The 8,897-nt window shown below is 48.1% G+C and overlaps 1 non-coding gene across 1 annotated transcript; it reads left to right on the top strand.

Annotated features, from left to right (window-relative positions):
* The first annotated feature begins 8,110 nt into the window (after positions 1–8,110).
* TRNAM-CAU (transfer RNA methionine (anticodon CAU)) lies at positions 8,111–8,182 on the top strand. Its single transcript has one exon. It is a non-coding gene; the product is annotated as a tRNA-Met (tRNA).
* The last annotated feature ends 715 nt before the right edge of the window (positions 8,183–8,897 follow it).

Genomic DNA, 8,897 nt, shown 5'->3' with positions numbered 1-8,897 from the left:
TGTGTTGAGCGGTTCCTCACGGAGGTTTTTCAGAGCGCTACATAACATGTTAGATAGGCACGCGTGGCGGGGAATTGGGAAAGTATACAAGTTACAAAGCATACGCTAATGACACGAGGCAGTAGTGACTCTTGTAGCAACGATTGACAAGAGGTAACTAAGACTTGGCTGGGCTGCATGTATCATTGCGAGACTGCGGCATCCTCTGTTCGCTCGCTTAGGAACACAACACTTTTGTAAGCTGCGTATACTTTCCCAGTCTTCGTTATCGCAAGTGTTCATGTTCAGTGACGGAATAATATTGTTATTTTTGTACACAACACTTTATTGTAAGCTGCGGATTCTTTCCCAGTCTTCGTTTATATCGCAAGTGGTCATGTTCAGTGACTGAATAATATTGTTATTTTATGAAAGGGGCCAGGCTAGGAGGTTGGCGAGATGTTTTCCTCCTTCATTTTGGCATCCAGATGTCCCCGTACGGGCCCGGTGAGAGTCCCTTCTGGTCTGGCTGCTGCAATCTGTTTCGCCCCACCAGCCCAGGTCTTAATCCGGGAAGATATAGAGACGTTTTAAGGCATGGGCTTTGTGGGCACTGGCCCAGGGTGTCAGACGGTATATGGAGACGGGTACAGGTTCTAAGGCGGTCACGCTCCATGTAGTGGTATCTTGCGGGCTAGGGGGCTCGACCTGGAGTCCCGGTCAAGTCCACGTGGAGGTCGCGATATATGGATGCGGCAACCCCTGATTGATGTGGGGGACTCACCATTAGGGAAGCGGTGAACCTAGGTCTCTGTTTTCCTTTGGAGATCGCCAGGTGTTCATGAGCAGGAATTCTGGTTCTCTAGCCTTGCCCCATTTCGTGGGGGCTGAGTTCTCGCGGGCCGTGCAGTGTTCTCTTGCCCCTAGGCCACGTCTCAGGGACGGATTCCTGGCCTACCACTGCTTGCGTGGAGTGCAGGCTTGTTCACTTGGGGGCGGCTTGAATAGGGTTCCCTTGTTCTGGTTTGTATTCACACGCTGTGAGGTTAGTCAATTCATAAGGTGGGCTGAGTTAGCGCGGTTTAGTGGTTTCATGTCGTTTATCGCGTCGCATGCATGCTATCGGTCTCACCGTTTAGTTTGTGCGGCTTCGCGCTACCTAATTATGCTTCCTTTGCAGGATCGCGTCACGAGGTGATTACGGTTATGCAGTTCTTGCTGAGTTTGCGCCGCTTTACCAGTATCGTGGGATCGAGTGCACATGCTGGGAATGTTACCCCCCCCTACCTTACATGTGCCTTTGTTTGTGAATTCTGCGCATAAGCGCCTCCTCTCGGGGACGAGAGCTCGCATTACCGTCGCGGGCGCTAGAACCAGGTTTGGTGCCAAGGTGTTGCGTCACATTAGGTGATCCTGGCCAAAGCGCGTCCCAGGCAGGGTTTCGGTCAAGTCAGTTAGTCGTGCTTGTTTGCACTGCCCGTGCCGGGCCATTTCCTGGTCCTTGTAGGTGCCTGATTAGGGTAGAAATTAGGCGCATACATGCGCTCCCCCCTCCAGGGCCGTGCTTGCGCGCTGTCATGCACGCGAGACCTGGTTTCAGGACTTTGGGACGTGCCCAATGGGTTGATTATGCACAGTCGCAGGTGCCGGTATGTGCAATGTTATACTGCGCTCGTGCCCCTTAGAACAGAGTTCTCTGCTGTTGATGGTTCTGGTCAGCATACCTTAGGGTGGGGACGTTTCGTGCCCGGGTAAATAGTGGCCCGTTTCCTTGCAGTACCTACCCCGGGCCACTCATCCATGTCTACTAGGCACGCTCGCGTTGACAGGCTACAGACATATTGCATTCCCCTGGGTGAAGACTCGCTCAGTGACAGCCTCCCCTGTACCAGAGGTACTGGTATTTGCATGTCATGTTCCACGCGACAAATACAGGCAAGGTTGGGTGTACATACATGTCGCAGGGATGCCGGTTAGGATATCATCCTTAGTTTTATACATAGCAGTGTTTAGTCTTTAGGTCTCCCTGAGGCAGCACTTGTGCTGTCTCATCGAGGCATGATGCAGGCACGTAAGGGCAGGATGCCCCGCCTGCTTTCTGCCCACTATAAGCTTATAACCCTACTCTAGTGTAGCCCTGGTACTCTCTGTTCAAGCTACAGATCTGCATTGCAGGGAGCTATCTACAATGGTGTGGGTGGGAATATGTCATCAGCATAGCATGTGATAGGTTCTGCTCCAATATATTATAGCTGGATGCTGGACAAGAAGTTGAGAATAACACCCTGCTCCTGTCTTGACATGAAGATTCCACCTCATTGAGACAGGCATAATAGAAGCGTAGCTGCAGCGGGTGCAGTGGCACCTAAGATACTTCAACCCTCCTCATTGCTTTAGTTGTCAGGGGTGCAATTTCATCAGCTATCTCCATCACAGGGCCCATATCCTTTCTGTTAGCAGTGCCTATGACACACTAACTACTCTATTAGGCATGCATACCGCACCCTATCCTTGCGATTCCTGCTCAGAGTACAAGGCAAAATGCAGCCATAGATAATGCTGCACCCCGGGCCATGTACGGACAGTATCCTGACGTCCTGGCAACGCACGACTACTTAAATGTAATAGTTCAGCCTTGGATATTACCTGACTGCACTGTCTTGGAATGGTTGTAATCTATGGAAGTCCACCTTGGAAGTGCCAAAATTAGAATAGTAGCTAATCCTAGGTCTAGCCCTAAGGTAATAGGACTTATATACCCATGCACATATCAATCCTGGGGCCTGTCCAAGTGGTAGAGTTAGTCTTGCTTATGTACATTCCCGGGACCTGCACTGTTTAATTTAACCTATGTAGTAAGGTCAAATGACAATAGCATTTGCTCTTCCTTAATTCGGCTATCGTCTGTCTGTTCTTCAAGGCTCTGGAATCTGGAAGGCAGCCTACCCGCTGTGCCTTCAGTTCGGGAGCTCCTGCTGCCTCCCAGTAGTATGAAGGGTCTACAGCCTTCAGTGCTCACTCAGTTCAGTACTAGTGGAGCAACTGCAACCACTGCCGCGCCTGGACTGCCAACACTACTGATAAGAGTGGGCCCCCAGAAGTCTCTCAATCTAGAATTGCTCAGGAATTAAGTAACAGCTGGATGAAGTCTCAGAATGTCTATCTGGTTTTCCAGCCCCCTGTTGTCCGTTTCACTATTAGGGGTGGTGGCTTGCGCGATGGGTTCCTAGCAGGAATTGGACTCACGGTTTCTCGCTCAGGGTTAGCATGGTTGGGCTCCCCTGGCTTGCGTCCTAACAGCCTTGTGATGAATCTGAGTATCCGTTGGTTTCCTTGTGCTCCTCCTTAGGTGAGGAGATGGCCTGTGGTTGATATTGCCAATATGGTGAGCACCTGGTTCAGAAATCCCTTCGCGGGGGTCGTAAGTCAACGTTATAGACAAGCTAGTCATGAGTTAGCATGGGGAGCTTTCTCCAGGTCTTGGGGGCTTGTGATACCAGCTGTTTACCTTTGCCATCCTGTATAAATGAAAGTCCACCTCGCAAGTTACCAAATTTCACGTAGCGCACTGACATTCCCCTCTGTACTTTGCTTGAGTATAGTTGCATAAGCATTCACAAACACAGTTACAGTTGAATCGGGGAACTGCGCGTCGGCAGAAGTTATACTTCTGGGTGTAGTCTGCTGATGCTTTGTGTGAATGCGTGTGGTGGGGTTTTAGTGGTATGCGCTGGCTCGCCTATAGTTAGATCAGTGAGCGTCAGCAGGAGAGGCCCCCTCATCTTGGGGCTCTTTCCAGGGGTATGACCCCTCCAACCTGGGATAGTCTACACCAGGGTTCCCAAACTTTTGACTCCTGAGGACCACCATTGAGTCACCACTGGAAGTCGGGGACCCCAAAGCAATTTGTATGAGTTAAATTTCAAATATTAAAACAGTCATTTAAAAAAACACGTGAGCACACAAAAAAAATATTCAAAGTACTAAGGATTTTGGGGCCAGATGTAGGACCATTTCATTTAGTGCCTCACAATTGGCGACACATTGCGACTGGCTAATTGAGAGTCGCTAAATGAAATTTACAAGTGTGTTTAACACTGCTTGGGATTCCCAATGGGGTCGCAATTTGCGAGCCCATTGGGAATGCCAGCCCTCCCAGGGATGGTGGCCTGCTAGGCTCAGCAGACCACCAAGTCTGGGACTGCTTTTAAATAAAGCAGTTTTCATTTTTAAAAATGCAGCTCGTTTACCATGCATTTAAAAGAAAAGAAAATGAAACGTTTTGTTTCATTTTTTAAGGGAAGGCAGTGGTCCCTGGGACCACTGCCTAAAAATATTTTGCATGCATTTGCAAAGGGGAAGGGGGTCCCGGGGGACACCTTCCCATTTGTGAATGCATTACCATATACTTGAAGTCGGTGGTAATTGCAAGTGTTTTGCGTCCGCAATTGCAGTCGCAAAAAATGTGTACATGGTTTTGAGACTCGCTATTTGGAAGTAATGCCCCTTCCAAATATCAAGTTGCAAAACCTATTTAGCGAGTAGCAAAAAAATTGCGACTCGCGAAATAGGCTATGTACATGGCCCAATAGGTTTTTCCATGCTCAAGCGGGTTTGCGAATCCGTTTGCAGATATAGAAACGGGTCGTACATCTGGCCCTTACTATTTTATATTGAAGGACTAGCCCCTCTGTCACATGTATTTCATTTGTTTTATAGCATCTCTCATACGATTGTAGGATGTCAGAGCACTTTATATCACACTTACATAGAGACAATGAATCATACATGTAAATCAGTGTATAGAAAATGTTACAGAAGGTAAAGGGGACTACGAGGTGTAGTATTCACATGTTATTCATACTGGTAGGCATTTTTAAATAGTGCTTGGTCTGAAAAAGCGCAATCTCAGGATTCAGAACATAACACAGTGGCTAGCACGGACTTTAGCATTAACAATGTATTTCCACCCAAATAAATCTTTTTAGCAGCATCAGGATAATGAATGACTGGGAAAAAACATAAGTTACTAACTAGTACCATGCAGTTTGCAAGCATCTCTTTGATGACAGTTTATAGATCCCTCTGCTAGATTGCGATTGTCACTTGTGAAGTGCACAGTAACAAAATAATCTCTGTGACAAAAGCAGTAACCACAGACTTATGCACATATAATACTGCTTTTTAAAATGCAGGTTACACTTTCTTTGCAGTAGGCACATTAACCCTCTGTGCTACATTTGTTAAGTCAGAGCTGCCACTGAAAAAAACTCTCATCTCTCTCCAGCAGTTACATAAATAACTGGCATTATCTTGACACTTTTATTGTTGCTCGAAAGCTGCTAATTATACAAAAAACGTTTCTGTGTTTTTAAAACTATTTCCTACGGACCCCCTGGGAATGTGTCACGGACCCCTGGGGGTCCACGGACCCCAGTTTGGGAAACACTGGTCTACACGATTGCTGTAGAGGGTTTGTTCCCGGGGGTATATGCTCAATAGTGTCAGAGGGGCGGTTGGTCAGCAGGCATGTCATGTATGCAGGTCGGGATCTTGGGGGCACTTGGTTCAGTCCCGGCAATCCCTGTGTGGTGGTCGTAAGTCAATCTTACAGACAAGCTATCTTCGAGGTAGCATGGCCTAAGCTGTTCTAGACTATAGCCGGAGAGGGCAGGTGATGCCTGCTGTTAATACCTTTCAAATCTGTATTGGCACATGCAAGGACTTTGTCCTAGTTATATAGTATGATGTTAATACTTCTATGCCTCGGTGCTCTGAGTATAGCAGCACATGCGTTATCATGAGCACACCGCCTTTCGGTTATGCGGAGAGCGGCGTTACAGCAGTGTTGTAACTTAGCTGGGTGTAGCCTGCTGGCGATTGTCGTGAAGGGTTAGTTTCATGGCTTGTGCTGAAACTCCTATCAATTGATATGAAGCGCCTTCAGCAGTAGGGGCCACTCCTCTTCTCTTTGTCACTTACCTGGTAGTATGACTACACGACCCGGGGATGGTTACACTAATGTTGTAAAGGAGTAAGACCCGGGGTAGTGGCAGAAGGGCCTGGTTTTCTTCAGGCATGTATTTGTCATGTCAGGATCAGGTTTCTGGTGGGGCGCTAAGTTGTGCCAAGCAATTGTCAGGTCTAGGAAGTAAAGCACAGCGCCATGAAGAAATCTTCCCATACAAGGGCGGGGTTTCTTTAAACTTGAAACGATTTAGGACAAGTCTAAGGCTACTTTGAGGCGGATAGGGTTCATCTCACGTCTGCGGGCATTGACCTATTCCTCCTCTATTAAAAGAGGCTCTTTTGAGCAAATGTTGCAGGTAAAGGTAGTAGCGTTGGTGGGGGGCCCGTGCGGCGGCGGGGACCATCGCACGTGCTGTGGCGGAGTTACAGGGCAATCCGGAAACAGAGAGGTGCAACACAGTACTTCAGCGGGCACATAGGGGTGCCAGAGCCTAACCTAGAACCTCATGTGAGGCTAGGAATCCGAGACGGCGCCCCAGTAGTCCTTCGGGCGGTTGTGGGCCTGTGCAACCGGGGGTTGCTTAGATACGCCCCGCAAGGGGCGTGAGTAGTTTATTACCATAATGATCAGCAGCGGGGTGGTTCGCCACTGTGCTGATTGGCTCATCAGGCGGGCAGGTGGCGAGAATGTGGCCTGCCCTTGGATTGCCCGTAAGATAACCCAACGTGATTACATAATGTTGTATGTAACAATAAACCTGCAGCAATTTTTCCCAATCTTAACACTTGTGTCTGTGTGTTATTTGCGGGATGTTGTTATATGGGGGCGGGGGGTTCCTGAGGCCCTGAAGTGACTATGCGCCTGCCCGAGGCCACCCGGTGGCCATCAGGAGGGCGGGCCCTTAGTCACGTAGGGCTGCCCCCGACCCCCAGCTAATGGTTGCCACCCCTCAGGGCAGGTTGCCCGGTGGAGGTGGGCGGAACTATGACGCACGTCCGGGGCTGGCAGGGAGAGGGTATATCTCCCCCTCTGGCCGTTGTGGTGGCCTCTTTGCCGCTCCGGACGTTGCGTCGAACACGTCGGGACACTCTTTCCCTCCCTACCTCTAACCCTGAGTGTCAGCTATGGGGGGGCTCCTGAGGGAGTTTTTATGTGTTTCCTTTTTCGTTGCAGGCGGAGTTACAGGGCAATCCGGAAACAGAGAGCTGCAACACAGTACTTCAGCGGGCACATAGGGGTGCCAGAGCCTAACCTAGAACCTCATGTGAGGCTAGGAATCCGAGACGGCGCCCCAGTAGTCCTTCGGGCGGTTGTGGGCCTGTGCAACCGGGGGTTGCTTAGATACGCCCCGCAAGGGGCGTGAGTAGTTTATTACCATAATGATCAGCAGCGGGGTGGTTCGCCACTGTGCTGATTGGCTCATCAGGCGGGCAGGTGGCGAGAATGCGGCCTGCCCTTGGATTGCCCGTAAGATAACCCAACGTGATTACATAATGTTGTATGTAACAATAAACCTGCAGCAATTTTTCCCAATCTTAACACTTGTGTCTGTGTGTTATTTGCGGGATGTTGTTATATGGGGGCGGGGGGTTCCTGTGGCCCTGAAGTGACTATTGAAGTAGACATTGACCTACCAGCCCTGACATTGAAGTGCATTTCTTTTTATGTAGGTAAACCCACGTGTAGAGCAAATTGCCGTCACTCACAGTCATTGACTTTGAAAAAGCCCTTTCTTTCTGCCTCCACTTGCTAATCCCTTCTTCCTAGCCCTTAGTTGGCATAAAGTCCAGCCACACACGTTCTATATCCGAATATTACCAATGTTTTCCTATTTCATACATTTTGTGTTTTTTAATCCAACTGTATGTAATGATATACACAAAGTTAGCAGACCAATGAGTTAATTGCTTAAACAAAATGAGTTCACACAGTTGTCAAACTTTCCATTTCTGTTCCTTCACCTTCTGTAAACCTCGCCAAAACATATCTTTAAAAAATTCAATGCTGTCAGTGAACACCAGCTTGGAATTCATTGATAGAAATTAATATCTGAGACAAAAGTATCAGGTGGACGCGCAGATTCCGTTGCTTGGCAACAAGTTCTACAGGCAGAGCACGCAGAGATAAAGAATTAAATAGAATGAATAGTTTTCACCGAGCAGCAGAGTGGCGCAGCGGAAGCGTGCTGGGCCCATAACCCAGAGGTCGATGGATCGAAACCATCCTCTGCTATAGTTTTTGTTGAAGAGAATGCTTAATTATAATTTTTCATCCTATAGTGCCTGTTTTTATTAATATACTTGTGCCTGCAACCACCTCCAGTGTTTATTATACTCAGCAAAGCTTTGGATCCTGTTAGATCATGTGAGTTGCATCATTAAATAATCCTCAATATTTACCAAAATACCACGTGCAGACTGGCGTCTAATGCAGAGGATGCAGGTCAATTCTGGGCAGCATTTCAGACGTATGTGGTGCCCAGTACGCACAGTACACGGGAAGAGAGAGACCTTCCTCATCTTCACCAGATGATGTAGAAGACACTAAAATTCTGGGGGAACAGGGACATCCTTCTGGACTTTCCAGTGACCCTATACAAATCGCCTGTTGTGTGAGACCATTTGCCTGTTAAACAAATACAATTGCATAGTTATGAAGTGAAATATTGAGAAAGGCAGGCATTTACTCACAGTTTGCACGTATGCTTTATTGTTATTTACATTCACATAGTAATTAGACCAAATGTAAAAAAACATGCATATGAATCTTGCATCTTCATGCACTAAGCAAACAAAGGTCCCTGACTTCGGGTGGGGGCGTCATGTTTGCAAGTGCATTATGGTTTGAAAAAGTACCTGCTGCTGCATTCTGTGTCTCCAGCGATTTTCAGGCAACATTAAAAAGTCAAGATAATGGGGCGTGGCTTGGACGCTGTGGCAAGATGGCG

This window comes from Lissotriton helveticus, chromosome 12, assembly GCF_964261635.1.
Source record: "Lissotriton helveticus chromosome 12, aLisHel1.1, whole genome shotgun sequence".
Lineage (NCBI taxonomy): Eukaryota > Metazoa > Chordata > Amphibia > Caudata > Salamandridae > Lissotriton > Lissotriton helveticus.
The sequence above is the reverse complement of the archived record's forward strand: the minus strand, read 5'-3'. Positions and strand labels throughout refer to the sequence as shown.